At 37.6% G+C, this 19,805-nt stretch overlaps 1 protein-coding gene across 2 annotated transcripts in view; it reads left to right on the top strand.

Annotated features, from left to right (window-relative positions):
* Positions 1-19,805, top strand: part of TAF3 (TATA-box binding protein associated factor 3) — a 216,488-nt gene that overhangs the window by 107,573 nt on the left and 89,110 nt on the right. The gene's annotated exons all lie outside the window — the stretch shown is intronic.

Raw genomic sequence — 19,805 nt, 5'->3', positions numbered from 1 at the left:
TTTCCTTCCTCTCTCCGCCCCTTCCCTTCCCATCTCTCCCTTTCTTTCTTAAGTGTGAAACATTTTAAATAGTAGTTTCTTTAATAGTTGATACTTGTTAGTACTGAAGTAGAAGGAAAACTTTGTCATTAAGTCACTAACCCATTGGACTTCCCTGTATGTACAATAAATGTATCCTTACAACCTGGACCTCCCAGACCTCTGTGCTATCACAAGCTTTCCCTTCTCCCACTGCCTTTATGGAAAAGCTGTTGCTCTTACCTTTGCTCTCACTTTTACTACAGGAGAGTAAATTCTTGTTAGAGTTTAGGGTGAGGACTTGTTAGTCTATTAAAGTGTTCTGTCAACATAAGTTTATTAATACTACATAGCTTTTAAAGCCCCAATTTTAAGAGTCTAAACAGTCTTTTGTATCTGTTGAGTTAAAATAAGTGAGTGAAATGTAAATTGTTTCAGTGACCCAAAGTGCTTTGTTTATATGCTACCCAGTTACTTGTTAGGGTACCATCTACAATAGCAAACATTGTTTTCACTCAGCTAGACATCTTTTCTTTGTTGATAGATGATTACATTATGTCTTCATCTTCTGCATGTGATTAGTGAATATATTCCTATTTTTGACCATGTGTTTAGGTTGCAGACATGTAAAAACTATTATAAACTTCTGCAAATGCATAATGGTGTGCCTGCCACTAAGCTTTACCTCGTCTTCTTCATATGTAGCTATGAAACATGATAAACATAGAGTTAATTTTAGGAAAGGAAGAACTGAATTAATTCAAAACATGTCAATATGTCTGTTAGTATGTCTGAATATGTCCCAACTGTACTATACTTTGTAATAACTAATACATCTAACATAATTTTCTATTTAATGGAACTTTCAATATAGCTAAATTTGTAAAAGGCATGCTTCTTACAGTAGATGAGTTTTTTTTTTTTTTCAGTTAGTCATGTATTTTATGTATTCATTCAAAAGGCAGAGAAACATAGGGAGAGAGAGAGAGAAGAGGGCTCCCAAGTGCTATTGCCTTTAATGACTCTGGCTAGACAAGGGCCAGAGCCACAATTGGGCGGGGTGAGGGTGGTCAGTAAAACTATCAAGGTCTCTCAGTAGGATGGCAAGAACCCAACTGCTTGGGCCATCACTAATGCTTCCCAGGGTCTGTATTAACAGGCAGCTGGGATCAGGAGCCAAAGGTAGGTATTGAACTCAGGCAGTCTGATGTAAGATGTGGGCATTTTAACCAGTAGGCTAAATGTCCACCCTTAAGTGAGCTTTTTGAATTAAAAAGTGTATATTTAATTTCTAGATCAAATCTCAGTTTAATTGTCCCAGTGCAACTTCATATTTGAAGAAATCTTTATAAAAACAAGTTTTGTGGCCGGCGCCACGGCTCACTTGGCTAATCCTTTGCCTGCGGCGAAGGCACCCTGGGTTCTAGTCCCGGTTGGGGCGCCGGATTCTGTCCCGGTTGCTCCTCTTCCAGTCCAGCTCTCTGCTGTGGCCCGGGAGTGCAGTGGAGGATGGCCCAAGTGCTTGGGCCCTGTACCCGCATGGGAGACCAGGAAAAGCACCTGGCTCCTGGCTTCGGATCGGCCAGCGCTCCAGCCATGGCAGTCATTTGGGGGGTGACCCAACAGAAGGAAGACCTTTCAATCTGTCTCTCTCTCTCTGTCTAAATCTGCCTGTCAAAAAAAAAAAAATGTTTTGTTTAGACTGTCATTTATCTTATTGCCATATACCAACCCAAAAGTGTCATTTTCTATTTTGTTTACCACTTGAGGCATAGTCCTTTAACTTATTACATAATAAATAATATTGAAGTAAGTTAATGGACTGACAAAAAGAATCTTAATTGAGTTTATACTCATTTCCCTCATTTTTTTGAGATATACAGTAATGTTGTGCACTGGAAAGAACACAAATTTGAAATCATAGGGACCTGGGTTCAAAGCCTCACCCCAACTTAGTTCATCCATCCAACAAATATTTGTTGAATACCTCCTCTGTGCTCAACAAATACATTTAGAAGCAGGTTTATTGACAGGGCAGATATTTCAGTGAGTGAGACAAAATTCTTTCCCTTAGTAGTGTCTACATTTTAGTTAGGGAGAGACAATATAAAAGTAACTAAGTAACCATCTGATAAAATATTAGACAATAATAAGTGCTGTGAGAATAATAAGGTGAGAAGGGAAAAGACTGAGGATGGACATTCAGGAGAGGAACCACTTTTGGGAGAGTGATCAGGATGGCATTTGAGCAAACCTAAGTGAAAAATCCACATGGATATCTTAATGTGAAATGTTTCGAGCAGAGGCTGCAGAAAGTATAAATGCTCTCGAGCAGAAACAAGCCTTGCATTTCCCAGGAACAACAAAGTAGTCCTTCTGGCAGAACAGAGTCTGGAGAGATTGGTGGTAGATGAATGTGTAGAGGTAGAATGAGAGGGAGGGAGGAAGGCAGGGTTCAAATGTTAGAGGGCTTTGTCAGCTATAGTATAGAATCAAGTTAAGATGTCTTTCTAATGTGAAACAAATTTTGGTCAAAGGAGTGATATAACCTATTTTATCTTTTAAGAAGCTCACTCTGACTGCTATGTGAAGAGTAGTAAGGAAGGGTTGGGTTAGGAGTCTGTTACCAGGCAGATGGCATAGTTGTTTGCCCTAGAGAGGTGGCAGTGCAGAGGCCAACAAATGTACTTGCTGTTGGATTAGATATGCTTTGTGAAAATATGTGAAAGCCAAGAAGGAAAAAGAGAATTAGGAAGGAAATACTTTTGAGAAGTTATGTAAGATGGAGACTGGAAATAGACCATTGGATATGGCACAATGGAGGCCTTTTTTAACCTTGACAAAAGCAATTTCAGAGGTTTGGGGTGAAAATATGACTGGAGAAGATTGAAGAGAGAAATAGAAGGTTAGGAAGTAGAAACATTAAATACAGGCAGTTTCAAAGTGGTTAGACGTAAGAAAGAGTAGACACATGGGAACATGGTTGGGTTAGAGGTGGAGCTGTTGTTAGATTGGTTTGGTTTGGGTTTTAGGTTTTAGAGAGATTACAGCCTGCTTTATGCTAATAGGACAGACCTGATTGAGAGGAGGCCATTGGTGGTCAAGACAGGGATAAATGGAAATGGGAGACCAAACACCTTGAGTAAACTGGCCAATTTGAGAAAAAGAAGTTGTTCTATTTGTTTCTTCTGGTAAAATGAATAAGAAACACTTAAGAACAAAGAGTGAGGAAAGGAGAACAGATTTGAAGAGGGGAAAAGGTGTGAAATAGTCTTCATAAAGGTAACAGAATTATCTAGAAAAAAATAGGATTGCCAGACAGTGCTCACTTGTGTGTTTAAAGAAGATCCAGCAAGATGATTGTGTTTCTCCAAATTTAGCTGGCTGGGTGCAGGCATAGAGTACATGAAGAGTTGGATTTAACTAGGATTGGGATTTGGCCAGGTGAGGGTGATTATGGGAAAGAGGAGGAGCAAAGGAATTGAGAGCCTGTGTGAGGGAGTGATTAAAGTTTCATCTGTGCAGTAGAGGCTGGGGAGAACTCTGAGCCTGAGGGGAATGTTGGATACTGAGCGTGTAGTTGGGTCAGATTCTGTGATTATCCTGTTACGGATGAGAAAGAAGGAACACAGGAGAGCAGGGCAGCATGCCAGCCAGGAAGGGGTTAACCGGGAATTTGGCTTTTGGGCACTCAGTCTTTGAAGCAAGAGTTATAAGATTTATACTTGTATGTAGACTCCTATGTACACTCTGTTACCTGGGATCACTTGAGTAGAGGTGGAGAGAACAGTACCTGTTAGTACTGTTTTTAGTACCTGGTTAGGTACTTAAAATCTTCCCCAAAATGAAGAGGAATAATCCCTTAGGTCCAAAGATGACTACCACAAGGAAGGGTAGCAGGAGTTACTACTTAGTTGCAAATACTTTGAAGGAATTGCAGAAAGGAGGGAAAGCTAAATGAGGAGCAAGAAGGGCTTACTTCACCTCCAGACAAGTTGGTATGTGGTCTGTCAAGGAAAAACTTGCCACCGTTGAAGTGTATTGGAAGTAGTATTCTCAGAGGTTTAACAGGAAGGTGCAGGCATCATATAGAGAAGATCTGGGCTTACAGGAGGTTTTGCTGATGACAGATTGAGAGTTTCAAAGGGGACAAGATGAGCGATTGAATCAGACTAGGGACTGGAAAACCATATAGGAATCAAAATCCAAGTGATGATGAATGGACATTGTGGGAGGCTTTTCTTCTGGGCTGGGTGTTATAAAATATGCTATCAGTCTTGATTTTCTGTTAGGAGGAAGTGACAATGTTTTATATTGGCCTCTTGTGGGGTTTGGACTCTTAAGCAGTTTATGGTTGGTAGTGATGTGGACAGAATTGAGGCCAGCGGAGTAGTAGTCTTACCAACAGTGCAGTAGTTCTCTTGCTAAAATCTTGGAGAGTTTGCTCTCCTTATGTTGCTCAGATGAATTGTACATATGTATAAGACAGCTTTAGTGTTGCCACCTGTAAAATTAAAATCTCAAGTCTAGTCTTGCAGCTGTTCAATATTTCAAAATATATATACACACAAAACTGCAGTGGAGACTAGATTATGATATATGCTAAATGACTTTTTCTTTGTATGTACATAGAAAAAATACTTTATGTACTTCTATTACCCTGCCATATTCTGTCATGCTTTATTCATTTGTTGATGTTAATGTCAAAAAATTTTTAAATTAAAAATATTTATATATAAATGCTTGGTTCATTTGTCAAGTTTTCTTCCCCACTAGATGAATGCTCTGGGTGAACTGTGTGATTCCGATTTTTGTTTATAATGTTGAGTTTTTCATGCTGTGCATTTTGTTCTGCGATATAAATGATAAAATGTATTTCCAGCCATCTTATCCCAAATAAAGTCACATTGATTTTTGTGTAGCATATAATGCAATACAACATAATCTCCTCATGTCTATTCTAAATTATTCACAGAAACAATTTCTAAAAAACAAGTCTGAGTTTGTATAATATAAATGCTTTACCTTGTTTACTTGACATAAATTGGCATTTTTAAAGTTAGAATGGAGATAAAAATCAGTTAATTTTTGTTGTTCTCTAAAATAATAAGGCTAAACCTGGAAAGCATTTTGATTTGCAGTTAAAACGTGTCTTAAGTCAAATTTATCTTTGTACCAAATGCTTTAAGAACATTTGGTAGTGTTGAAATAGAGTGAGACTTTTTTGTCAATTTAGTGGAAAGTTAATAATTTTTTAAGTGATTTATACTGTAGCTAAAAAGCTGTTGCTAGTTTCCCAAATCTTAAAGCTAACTGACCTTCCATTTGAACCCAGTTTTAATGTAAACATTTTCTTGAGATGGTTAGAGGTTGGGCCAGCCAATCTGGAGGATATTAGTGGTGTTCGGAGTTTGAGGGAAGTTGGAATTCCTAGATAATTCTTAGGAGCTCTTTCCTTGGCCAGAAGCTGTCTTAGACCTTATATATATTTCTTAATTCTTTCTTGGTTTGGTTAATAATACCTGTTATGCCTCTTGGAACCTAGTTAGTATATTAATAATTTGCTTTGAAGTAGAAAGTAAGGGTAGTTTTATTTGGAGGTTTTTTTTAATCCTTTCTACTGTAGATGATAAAAAAAAAATATGATGTAGCAGTCAACCCACTGAGGTTGAAGTTATTGCCATATTAGCTTTAAAAATTGTTACTTTTTAGTCATCTCTTACTTACCCAAAATATTTTTGTTCAAGCTAAACTAAGTACTGTATCTACTCCCTCCTTTGACACCCTGCACTCCCTTTTAAGCTTTCTAAGATGTACTGGGCACTGTTTTTCAAACTTCAGGTCATGCCCTATTAATGGTTGTTAAATTGGTTAAGTGGGTTGAAATCAGCATTTTTTAAAAACTAAATAAAATATATTGCTCACAGTCTGGGTGGGTATTGTTTCATGATATGTGTGTTGTATTCTTACAGATTTGTTTGATAGAGTCTGTTTATAAGTGTGAAAATGTAAAATTTTTTATTATGGATCACCATTGAAATTTGGAATATTACAGAGAATATTTGAAGATTCAACAGGAGTAAACAGAAGTTGTTTTTGTTAAGCATTTGCATTTTAAAATCTTGAGCATTCAGTTGTATGGTTGATACTATTCTTAGTTGAATGTTTTAGAAGAAAATTAAGAAGACTGAAGTTTGTTTTTATAGGAAACTACATATTTTTAAGTGATTTTTCTGACATTGCCATATTCATATAATCAAAAGCTGCAGTGTGTCACAGCTAAGCAAAAATCATGTTTGAAATATATAAGATAAAACTTTCCATCTCTGAGAAATCACACTCAAGCTTTTGTCAGGCCTGTATTGGAATATATCATGTTCATGTTTGTTTTATTTTATCTCATTGAAAAATGGTGTTCTGTTCAACTCAGCAAATTCAAATCTCAGTATTCAAACTTTAAGGAATTTAGAAACGAAATGTGTACTCTTTGTCCCTTGAATCTTGTCAGATTTTTTTTCCAAGCCTATATATAATTGAGTATTTTTTCCTACTTGAATTTTCTGCGTGTTAAATTCTCATTGAACAATTTGTTAATTTTTAAAAAGTTTTGGACTAGACTGGTATTTGAGTCTTACAATAGTAGGTATCTTTATTGCTCTTTCTCTAGAATCAGGGGAGGATCAAATTTGAGTTTTAAACTTGTGGGATTTTTTTTTCCATTGTGAAATTTGTACTGTTTTAATCCCATACTTTAATTTGTCAACCCTTTTTCTCTTCTCTAAAACATAGAATAATAGGTTTTAAAAGCAGATGGCTAGTAATCCCTTGATCATAGTTTATTATTTAGTTATTATTGTTTTGACTGTTAAATGCCAGTTTTGTCTTGCATGCTGGAACATATGAAAGCTATCCTATTTTCAAGTGGTGTTACAGACTAATAATGCTACTCCTTCAAACATTTAGAAATCACTTGGAGTGCATTTTATTTCAGCCATACCACTTTAGAGATAACAAAAGCAGTTAAAATGCGTAATTGGAGCAGCGTTTTGGTCTTTCATAAATAACAGCCTATTAGAAAACTTGTATCTCCAGCTTACACATTTGATCCATTTAATCACTTTAGTTTCTCTCAATGTGTATAAATCACCTATATAAGATGTGTGGACTGCCTACCAAACAATCTTCTCATTCTCCTACCTTTATTAAAGTTTTTTCTTTCTACAGGAATAAACAAAAATTGTTAAAATATGAGAAATTATATTTAAATCCTACTAGGATAATGATAGAAATCTCTAGTAGTGAAACAATTCAAGTTGAGACTGATACTCTGTATCTTTGATTCATGGTGTGTGAACAAAAATAGTTGTGATAAGAACAGGCTGTCCAGTGTAATTTAAAATTGTTTTGTGGAACAACTTAAATAATAGTAATAGTGTAAATATGTTTTGCATATTTGTTTATTAACCTTTTTGCTATAGGTTTTGTGCATATATCATAAAAATAGACTCACATACTTTAGGGTGGATGTAGTAATGTAATGTTACTTAACATGAAAACTAATGCTAATTTTTATTCTTCAAGTATTTGCCACATCTTTATGTTTAAAAATCTCAAAATGAGCCTAATCATTTTTTGTGGTTTTATTTTATTTTTGAAGTTAGTATTTCCTATGTTTGAAGTGTAGCAAAAAAAGCAGGGTGGGGGAGGCTTTTATTTTTCTCTCCAAGTTGCTTTGGTGTTTATCCTAAATTAAATAGAATAGTTGATGCATATTACAAAATTTGTTTTAAAAAAGAGTGCCCCTGTGCTTTAAGTACAAACAAAATAAGGGCTCCCTTCCCTAGTTTTTGTATTCACTATGCAAATATTGCTATAGTTCATCCGTTGTATTGGAATAAATGGGGAAAGAGTTGAATTTTTACACACATGATTGACTTTTTATACAAAAACCAAGACTAGATATCTTGAATAAGAAATTTGTATAAAGCTAACATTTGATATAAAGTAATAATGAAATGGTTTATTTTCACTTTGAAAATAAAGGAGCATTCCAAGTTATAAAGGGCATTCCATACTTGAATTTTATGAGATTTGATAGAGTTTCTGCAGTTGAACTGTGCACTTAACAATATTTAGCCTATCATTTCATAAAAAGAAAATTCTTTTTGAGCACCCTAATGCCATTCAAAAGAAAGCACTCCACTTCGTCACTGGCCATGTAGTTTGAATTTATCTTTCTCAGACAGTATGTATTATTATTTACTGTTCTATATTTGGTGACAGTGTTTTTGGGAGAGTGTGAGGGAGAAATGGAAAGCCAGAGCTGCTTTTTTGGTGGCACACCCCAAGTTTTGTGTGTGTGTGTGTGCTAACTTAATGGAGAATATGGTCATAAAAACATCAAAGAAAACAAAAGTTCTCTGCTACCTTGTTTTGATTTTAGAAAAATGTGTAAGTAGTATGGATTTTGTATTCTGTAATGTAAACTGGCTTGACTTAGTATCTGTGCTTCCTTTTTCTTTACCAATTTAAAATTCCCTGTGAGCTTGCCTGTTAAGTACAGTGATCTGCCTATCAAACAATAACAAGCATAGAAATCAAGTGTGTAGGTCATTTATACATCTTTATGTGAATATGTCTACCATTTTTTCTTTAAGTTTTCTTATCACTAAACTCTTTTCTTTTGATAAAATTTCACTATCTTGGTAGTAACCCCATAAGTGAATGCATATTCTTTAAAAAATCTGTTAATTTTTTTTTTTTTTTTAAATTTTTGACAGGCAGAGTGGATAGTGAGAGAGAGACAGACAGAAAGGTCTTCCTTTGCTGTTGGTTCACCCTCCAATGGCCGCCGCGGCCGGCGCGCTGCGGCCTGCGCACCGCGCTGATCCGAAGGCAGGAGCCAGTTACTTATCCTGGTCTCCCATGCGGGTGCAGGGCCCCAGGACTTGGGCCATTCTCCACTGCCTTCCCGGGCCACAGCAGAGAGCTGGCCTGGAAGAGGGGCAACCGGGACAGAATCCGGTGCCCCGACTGGGACTAGAACCCGGTGTGCCGGCACCGCAAGGCAGAGGATTAGCCTATTGCGCCACGGCGCCAGCCTGTTAAAATGGTTTTTAATATGTACAGCATTATAGAAAAATTAAAAGTTTGAAAAGAAAAAACATCTGTAATCTCACCACCCCAAAATAAGAATATGCTTAGGTTTTTGGTGACAGGGGGATCAATTTTAAAACTTACAAGAAAATCCCTCGTTCACTAGTTGTCATGTTAGTTCCTCTCTGTCATAACAAACAAGTATGTTTATATCACATTTAAAAGATAAGTTATTCAGAAATTGTACATTGCTAAAAGTTCTACTTTTGAATTAATCTTGTCAATTGAGTCTTCTGAACTGATATTTGCAACCTAACATGTATCCTGCAAACCTTGAGATAAGGCTGGTTTTGTTGTTGTTGTTATTGTTTTGTTTTTAATATATTTGAAAGGCAAAGTTTCAGAGATTGAGAGAGAGGGAGGAGCAGAGAAAGAGAAAGAGAGATCTTCCATCCTCTGGTTCACTCTCCAGGGCTGGGCCAGACTGAAGCCTCCAGGTGTCCCAACTGGGTGCAGCATCCCAAGGACATGGGCCATCTTCTGCTGCTGTCCCAGGTACATTAGCAGGGAACTGGATCAGAAGTAGAGAAGACAGAACTTGAACTGGCACCCAAATGGGGTGCCCCCATTGAAGGGAGTGGCTTTACCTGCTATGCAACAACACCAGCCCCAGGCTTTTTTTTTAAACTTTGTAAATGTGTGATTAACTAGAAATGTAGTTTCTTATTATCTTTTAAAAAATTGTGTTCCTTATGTATTTGCACTCATAAAATTGAACGTTTCCAGCACATACGTGTGGCACCCTCACTGGGCAGGTCAGGCAAATTCCTAACATGTCAGCTTAGCTATGATTTTGCTCTCACACCTTGGCTTAGTTGTAAAATAGCAAGTAAACACAAACGAACATGTTTTGTCATTCGAGTATTAGAGATTCTGGCTTCTTTTATAAATATGGAGCACCTCTTGTCTGACTTTGGTAAACCCGTGAAGTTAACTATTATTAACATGTTAGAGATCTGACTGAGAAGAATGGATTAATTTATAAGTATTATTTAATCCAAGTAATTTTGTGATGTTTCCTCTTTTATATTAAAGATCTATTTACTTATTTGAAAGGTAGTTACAGAGAGACAGAGGCAGAGAGAGAGAGACTGAGGTCTGCCATCCACTGGTTCACTCCCCAAATGGCCAAAATGGCCAGAGCTGATCCAATTTGAAGCCAGGAGCCGGGAGCTTCTTTTGGGTCTCCCATGTTGGTGCACGCACTTGGGTCATCTTCTGCTGCTTTCCTAGGCCATAGCAGAGAGCTGCATTGAAAGTGGAGCAGCTGGGACTTGAACCAGTGCCCATATGGGATGCTGGCACTGCAGGCAGTGGCTTAACCTGCTATGCCACAGCGCCAGCCCGATGTTTCCTTCTTTACTTAATGCCTTGAATGGGTTATTACATCATCTCTTTTTTTTTTGACAGGCAGAGTGGATAGTGAGAGAGAGAGAGAGACAGAGAGAAAGGTCTTCCTTTTTGCTGTTGGTTCACCCTCCAATGGCCGCTGCGGCCGGCGCATCTCGCTGATCCGAAGCCAGGAGCCAGTTACTTATCCTGGTCTCCCATGCGGGTGCAGGGCCCAAGCACTTGGGCCATCCTCCACTGCTTTCCCAGGCCACAGCAGAGAGCTGGCCTGGAAGAGGGGCAACCGGGATAGAATCCGGCACCCCAACCGGGACTAGAACCCGGTGTGCTGGCGCCGCAAGGCGGAGGATTAGCCTGTTAAGCTACGGCGCCGGCCTACATCATCTCTTAATACAGCAAACTTTTTTTGTTAAATCAAGGAGAAAGTGGATGCTTTTGGTTCCTACAGTGTTTTTACATTTTGTGTATGTTCAATAACTATTACCATACCTGATTAAGTAAAAGTTAAAATTTTTAGATTCAGAACTTTGGTGATTTATTTGAGCTGAAAATTTCTATTTCACCACTCTCATTAGGAAAAATTGTTTCTCATCACATTGTATTATAAACAGAATTGCAGAGTACTTGTATTTTGCCAATTTTTAAAAATATATATTTTATTTACTTGAAAGACAGAGTTAGAGAGAGGTAGAGACAGAAAGAGAGGTCTTCCTTCCATTGGTTCACCCCCCCAAATGGCCGTCATGGACTAAGGACTTGGGCCATCTTCTATTGCTTTCCCAGGCCATAGCAGAGAGCTGGATTGGAAGAGGAGCAGCCGGGATTAGAACCAGTGCCCGTGCGGGATGCTGGTGCTTTGGGCCAGGGCTTTAACCCGCTGCACCACAGCACTGGCCCCTTGCCAATTTTTTTAAAAAGCTATTTTTAAAAGACTTTATGATATTAGGGTTTTTTTTTTTTTTAAAGATTGATTTATTTATTTATGTGGAAGAGAAAGAAGGAGAGACCCAGAGGTCTTCCATCTGCTAGTTTACTCTCAAATGATTGCAATGGCCAGTGCTGGGCCAGACCGAAGTCAGGAGCCAAGAACTTCACCCATGTCTCCCATATGGGTGACAGGAGCCCAAGCACTTGGGTCATCTTCCACTGCTTTCCAGGCCCTTAGAGGGTAGCTGGATCAGAAGTAGAACAGCTGGAAACCAGCCGCCCCTATGGGATGCCAATGTCACAGTTAGAACTTGACCTGTTGCACCACAGTGCTGGCCCTTTGATATTAGTTTTGGTTTGTTGCAGTCCCTGCTGTGTATTACAACTGAGTTATTTTAAGAGGTTCACCAGTATGTATACCTAAAGCCTTTTTAAATTTGTGTATTTAACTGTTTAGTTAAAAATTAAAACAAAAATCTGTTTAAAATGTATCCACTAATATAGTTACTTTACTGATTCTATTTCCTTCTGCTTTAGAATCTGAATTATTCTAAAATATTTCAAATCACTATCAAATTTAAAATTAGTAAGCAACAGTTTTTAAGCTTTGCTGCTTTTTAAATCATGGATAGATTGATTTTATTTGATCAATTTATGGTTGCATTTTACTATTAACGTTGTCGGGAAACCAGGATGTTTCTGTGTTTGGTTCAATGTGTAAGTATTATCAATGGTGATATTCTGCACATTGAGGATTCGAAGATGGAGATAGGCTGCCATTGGATATTTTATGGATGGAGAGAAAGATAGAAAAGGATAATAAGTTCATTATAATGGGATGGAGGATGTAGTTTACCAACTGACAACAGATGCAGTGCACTCTGTGGAAGGCACTCATTCTGTCTGAAAGTTCAGAGTTTTCTCAGTTAGTGTTACTTACTCACCTCTCAAATCCATGAGGTTAAAGTGGCTTTGAATAGTTAAGAGTACAAAGGGAAAAATAAGGAACCCCAACTATTTTTCTATGATCATGTTTGGTCATCTTCATTCTCCTTGCCATTTGCCACTTGTATTTTCCATTGCCACATGTTCTTCTGAACTTTTCCAACATGTTAGTGATTGGAAGTCAGTCAGGTAGTCCTTGCTAGTTGTTTTTAGATTTTTAAAAATTGTTAGCTCGGAGACCTGTGCATGGAAACATGAGAGATTTCTCAACTCTGCCTCTCTGTGTCCCCTCTGTATTGAGTCCTACAACGCCCTTTTTCTCTTCACCAATATCTCCTTTCTCATTACATGATTTTTAGATAACATGAATTCAAAATCTTTTATAAGTTGGCCAACAACTAATTTTTAGAGCAACTTTTGTATTTTAAAAGCAGTTAATGTCCAGAATCTCTTTAGACTCACTTTATTAAAATCATTTTTAACCTTTCCCTCTTTTGCTTAAATTGTTATATAAAATAAATATTTATATATATATAGTTGGTAATGTAATTGGTACCACCTAATCAACTTTACAAAATAAACTATAGAAATTATAATAATGAAATACTAATCAGTTATAAGTGTTTTGCTTAAAAAGAGGCATTCTTTTTCTTTATTCATGGTAATAAGAAAGTTGCAAAAATAATGGGGTATGTTTAAAGTGTAATCTGCCTGGACTCACAGGCAAGATATTTCTCCTCCAAGTCTGAACTTCATGTTTTTATTCATTCCCTTTTACTTGTAGTTCTGAAACTTTGATGAAGAGTTACTTGTTTTACTGGCTTTGCGTTTTATTTTAAGAGAAACTGACCAATCACTGTCCACTATAAAAAGGACCGCAGAAATAGAAACTTCTCTTATTGTTTTGTCCGCTAGAATACAAATTCCATGTGGATAGGCATTTTTGTCTGTTTTATTCACAGCTGTACCCCCCATATTTAGTGCCTAGTGGCACATAGAAAATATTCAAGAATCTTTTGAGTGAGCTAATGAAAATAGTTGCAATACAGCTAAATCGCCTTTATCTGGCATCTCTAGGTAACATGGTTGGGGGAAGGGTAAAAATGTTTTTCCATTAAATTTTACTTTTTGTGTCAAAAATGGCATTTTAATGTATTTATGGGAATCTTTTCAAATTGAGTCAAGTTTATTAATTTCTTTTCAAATTGAGATTTAAGTTTATTAATTTCTTATTAGAAAACTAGAGTATTCTGAATAAATTTTACCCACTGACTCAAGGATGTCATTATGAATAATAGTTACTAGAATTCCTGGGTGGGCTAGTGAAGCTTATAGAACTGCCCTTATGTTAACCATGAGTTAGAACAGATAAGAAGAATGTTGCAGTGGTTTTTATATTCCTGTCTCAAATCTTCTGTCCTTCTGCCCACAATTACCTAAGCTTAAGACTAGCTCCCTTCCTCTAAGTAACAAATGGATTTTGGGACAGATAGTTACCACTTAGTAGCTTTTGTTTTTAGTTTCAGGGAACTTTGTTCCAAAATATCAAGGAGTGCTGGTGCCTGACCTCAGGAGAAGTGTGTGTGTTGTAAAATAGACGACATTTGATAACGAAAGGCGTGTGCTTATGGCAAAATTTTCATCCTCAAAGAACTTTTATTTTTGATGTTTTGCAGTTATCCATACCGTTAGAAATGGCATTTCGAAGGGAACATTTACTCTTTATTTGTCATTAAGCAAAATCCTCAGAAACTTGAATTTAATGCAGTAGCTGTATTTGTTCTGAAGTGCATAGTTAATATTGAAGGGAGATGTTTGCCTTCCAGATTGTTCTTTCTCTTTTTATTCCACTCTAGAAGTCCATAATTTCTAAGCAGTAGAATGTGTTTTGTACAGACAAGACCTGTTACCTATGAGTAGGGTTATAAGAATATCTTCATTTGAATTAATTTTGAGAGTAATAAAAAAATTTTCTGTTTTTGATTTCCAAAATTTGTCTAACTATTATCACTTTAGTCCTTTGGAGTTAAGATATGATTGTTGGAGTTAAAATAAGTACAACAAAGTAGTACTTCTGGGTTAGGACTATGTATGTTTTTCTTTTTTTTTTTTTTTTTTTTTGACAGGCAGAGTAGACAGAGAGACAGAGAGAAAGGTCTTCCTTTGCCGCTGGTTCACCCTCCAATGGCCGCCACGGCCGACGCACCACGCCGATCCGAAGACAGGAGCCAGGTGCTTATCCTGGTCTCCCATGGGGTGCAGGGCCCAAGGATTTGGGCCATCCTCCACTGCCTTCCCGGGCCACAGCAGAGAGCTGGCCTGGAAGAGGGGCAACTGGGACAGAATCCAGTGCCCCAACCGGGACTAGAACCCGGTGTGCCAGCGCTGCAAGGTGGAGGATTAGCCTATTGAGCCGCGGTGCCAGCCTATGTGTGTTTTTCCAGTGCTCACACTACTTACCTGTTTTCTACTTCTGAAAAAAAAGGCTTTATTATGTAATCAGTATATTGCCAATTTAAAGAGTATTGAACAGCGTTTCATTCACTTGAGAGTTGAGCTTTACTCTGATTTTACAGTAATTCTAAAATAGTAAGATGCCAAATAGTTGGCCAGATGTGACAGAAAAGGAAACAGGTAGGCATTTGGTGCATTAGTTAAGATGCTTCTTGGACACCTGCATCCTATACTGGCTTTGAGTCCACTTGAGCTACTAAATGATAACTGTCTACCAAAAAATTGGGTGTGAGTCCTAGTTCTACTCCCAGTTCCAGCTTCCTGCTAATGTGTACTCCAAGAGGAAGTAGGAGATGGCTCAAGTGCTTGAGTCCCTGCCACCCATGTGGGAGACCTGGATTGAGTTCCAAACTCCTGGCTTCAGCCTGGCCCAGCCCTGGTTTTTGGGAGCATTTAGGGAGTGAGCATTTGGAAAAGCTGTCTGTGCCTCTCCCTCCTTCCTACCTTTCAAACAACAAAAAGCAAACATGATAATTTTTAAAATTTTTGTAAAAAGAAAGGGAACAATAAGAGTGAACTAAGTAATAAATTACATGTCTGTATAACCATAAAGAAACAACCTCAGAGAAATCCTAAAAGGACAGCAGTTACATAGGCTAGATATATATATCTATTTAGGTAGGGAGTCTGTGTATATAAAACGAGGAAAAGACAGACAGATGTCTACAGCCATGTCTTGGTATCCACCTGAATGAGATTTGTTCAGGAACCTCCTTCTTCAACCCATCCCCAGTCCCATTCCCCCCATTGCCAAAATACACAAATGTTCAAGTCCCTTATATAAAATGATATATTTGCATAGAACTAGCACATTCTTCCCATGTATTTGAATCAGCTTTGGATTACTTATACTACCTAGTACATTGTAAATGCTTGGAAAATAATTATTGTATTGTTTATGACATAATGATAAGAAAAGAGCTATATATGTTCAACACAGATATGCTTTTCTCAAATATTTTCCATCCATGATGCATAACTCTGAGTACAGAGGACCAACTCTCCTTACTTGAATTACATATAACTGATTCTTGATCATCCATGAATAGGTAATTAACAAATAATGCTAAATACCAGACCATATTTTCAAGCCCTATTCATAGATTAGAGAGCACAAATTATTTGTTTTCTCATCTAATACAGTCATCAGGAACAAAAGCTGAATGTTCAATGCATTTCTGAAGCCATAGTGGTGTATCAGGTAGCCTACTGTACAAGTTTCCTTTTGTTGTTTAGCTAATGGGGTCTTAATCCTGTACCACAATTCAGCAAATTTATTTTATGCTGAGACACTTAGGGAAAAGAGAAAAGTGCCTGAGTCCTGTCATTGTATCACATGACCAAAAAATAAAAAGGTCATGTATTCCATAAGAAACCTAATCTACCTGATAATGTAATTTTGAATAATTTAATTTTTTGTCACCAGTGAAGACATTCTTGATGCTTATATCCATTTTTTCCTCAAAATTAGCATAAGAAAATAAGGGCTTATATATTTGCAGTACCCAGATATTAATATCTCTTCAGGAAGAAAGGGTCTTTGTATGCCCACAGTTTTCTCCCCAGAGTTGTGTTTACTACATCTGCGGTACACTCTGTAAGTTAACAAGAGGAAATCAGCTGGAACCTACATTACCAATTAAGTCTGTTCCTTGCTGTCTGATGTCAGTAAGAGCACCTAATATTAATAGCAGCATTGCTCAGGTTTTCTGGTTGTTTTGGTATTTGGCTTTGTTTTACTTAGATATTATGCTCGATTAATCCACCTAATAACCTGCATAATAATTAAACTGTATGTACTATTTAGTAGATATCATGCATGTGTTGTCTCATTCGATTGACTTCTCACCGTTTCTCAGATTTGGTTCCATCGTAATCCTCATTTCCCTGATGAATGATGGCATAGAGAGGTCAAGTAACTTCTCCATGTACTGCTGCTGATCAGTGGTAAACATGGGCCTTGAATCCCAAGAAACTCTGTTCTTGAGAACCACCAAGTTCATTTAAGACACAGTTGTGTTAATCTTTTCATTCTGGAATACGTGTTGCATTGATATTTGATGAACTGTGGGCTTGGGTCCCAGGAAATTTAAGCCTACTGTTTAAATCTTATAGACCACAAATACAGGCCCTTGGTTATTCTGCACTTCTAACACGCTAAGATATTATAAATTAGCATTGTAATAAATACTTATTAAATACATAATAGAACACAGATTTTCAAGAAGTTTCTGAAAACTGAGAAGGTAATAATTATATCCTGATAATCTCAAGATGGACTTCTTAGAGAAAATGCCCATTTTTTTAAATCTTAGATCATGATACTACTGTATGTTCTGCAATTTGTGCAAATTAGTTCTAGGCAATCAGATAACAGATACTTGTATTGAGTGCTTATTTCATTTGTTCTATAGACATTTATGAGCAGTTACTTTATGTCAGGTCCTGGTTATACAGAAATGATTATGATGGTTCCTACCTTGTATTATCTTTGGCCTCCTGGAGAAGGTAGAATCATAGCTGGATTGTTTTTGATATAGTGTGATAGATAATGTAATAGAAATGCACTGGATCTTTGAGACATACAATATGCTACAGATACAGCACCAGAGTATACTTTTCAAATAAATTATCATTACTCGAGAAAAATATTGTACTACCCCTATGAGGAAATGCAAAAATGAAAATATCCTCTGGATTTATGTTTTAGTTGTGTTTTGGAAAAAATGAGTCTTAGAAATTTAACTAGGGACATATACTGGGAGTAGAGTCAACTTTTTAAGTAAAACAATATGAACAGGCAGTTAACTGCAATGTTACCCTAGTCTTTACTTGTTTTTTTTTTTTTTATTGATATCATTTTTTCTTGATAACACCTCTCCCTTCCCACCATCTCTTTGCATTCTTGGAAAGGAAAGATTACCTGTATCAGCCAGTGTGACAACTGATCCTATTTAGAAAAAGTATAAGAAATACATCTATGCACTAAAGGCTGGTGTCAGTTTTCACCTCGGCTGATAATTCTCTTTCCCCCCTTCTTAGAAAACACAAAAAGTTCATTGTGCACTCGCCAAGCTGTGTTCAGTTCACCAGAGACTGGCATCTCCACTCATCAGCGTTCAGTCAGATAGCACAAACCCTAGAAATACTGACTAAAGGTTTTTTGCAGGAAATACTCAAAAGTTAAGAGACAGAGTGAAAGAGGGCATAGGTGGGAAAACAAAAAAATTATGGGACTAGGATTATGTGTTTTAAATGTGCAACCAGAATCACCATTTCTACTAGTTTAAAGTAATCTCAGATGTAAAGAGCAATTGTGTTAGTCTCATCCTTAGCCCACAACACAAATGTTTAACTGATATGGTTACATTCCACTTAGTACTAAATTAGAAAGATTAGAATGAAACCCAATTCTGCTTAAATTCTTATAGGTTGAATTTGACTGCCTGTGCTTACCCAAAAAGTGTATGCAGGGCGGGGGACAATATAAAGTGAAACAAAAACAAAAAAACACCCAGTACTGTGGAATAGGTATTATATTCTTTTTTTATTTTATGCTTCTCAAAATTACTTTTTTTTTTAAGTTTTACTTATTTATTTGAAAGATAGAAACAGACAGAGACAGAGAGAAATCTTCCATCCGCTGGATTGAATGGCCACAAATGGCCTAAATGGCCACAATAGCCAGAGCTGGACAGGAGCCAGGATCTTCCTCTGGGTCTCCACATGGGTCCAGGGGCCCAAGCACTTGGGCTATCTTCCACTGCTTTCTCGGGCACAGCAGCAAGGAGGTGGATTGGAAGTGGAGCAACTGGGACTTTAAGTGACACCCATATGGGATGTTGATGCTGTAGGCAGCAGCTTTACCTGCTATGCCACAGTGCTGGCCTCATAGGTATTCTCACCAAGATTGCCTTCATTGTGGGCTGGTGCTGTGGCATAGTAGGTTAAGCTTCCACCTGCAGCACTGGCATCCCATATGGGTGCTGGTTCAAGTCCCAGCTGTTCCACTTCTGATCCAGCTCCCTGCTAATGGCCTCAGAAAGCAGCAGAAGATGGCCCAAGTGCTTGAGCTCCTGCACCCACGTGAGAGACCGGGAAGAAAACTCCTGGCTCCTGGCTTCTAATCAGCCCAGCTCCAGTCATTGTGGCCATTTGGGGGTTGAGCAAGCAGATGGAAGATCTCTCTTTGTTTCTCGTCCTCTGTTTGTAGCTCTACCTCTCAAATAAATAAATCTTTAAAAAAAAAAAAAAACCTTCATTTCTATTTTAAATTTCATATCACTGAAGCAGTTACTTAAAATATAGAAATTCACTCTTAAGAACACAAGCCTTATGACATTTTGCTTTTTAAAAGTAGTTACATCAAATAAATTCCAGATCAGAGACACAGAATGGAAAGAGTTTATCACATCTTGCTCGCATTACATGTTTTCTCAATCCCACCTAAGGAATGGAAATACTCAGTGGAGAGCCAAGTGCTACACTGCAAGCTCCAGTGCTGCTGTTGATGACACTTCCCTCAGACCATTAGAAAGCAGACTGTGACTGAAAGTGACCTTTCCAGTAGTGATAGCATCTTCAAGGCAGTCTCTTTACTGGGCTCCAGTTCTGGCCTTCTCCATCTGCCCTCTTCCATCCTTTTCTCCTCCCCAAATCCAAGTAGAAAGAAAAGTAGGATGCTATTTACAGTGATAGTAAAAGTTTCCTCAAAATTTACACACATATACTCCCTCTTTCTTTCTCACTCTCTCTCTCTGTCTCCCCCCCCCATCTCCTCTCCCCCTCCCCTCTCTCCTCTCCCCTCTCTCTTCTCTCCTCTCTTACAATGCTGTCTTACATAGGCCCCTGGACATGCACTTTTCTGTTATGATCCTCAACTGGGGGAAAACAAA

Source organism: Lepus europaeus, chromosome 14, assembly GCF_033115175.1.
Source record: "Lepus europaeus isolate LE1 chromosome 14, mLepTim1.pri, whole genome shotgun sequence".
Lineage (NCBI taxonomy): Eukaryota > Metazoa > Chordata > Mammalia > Lagomorpha > Leporidae > Lepus > Lepus europaeus.
This window is presented reverse-complemented; position numbering and strand designations above follow the sequence as displayed.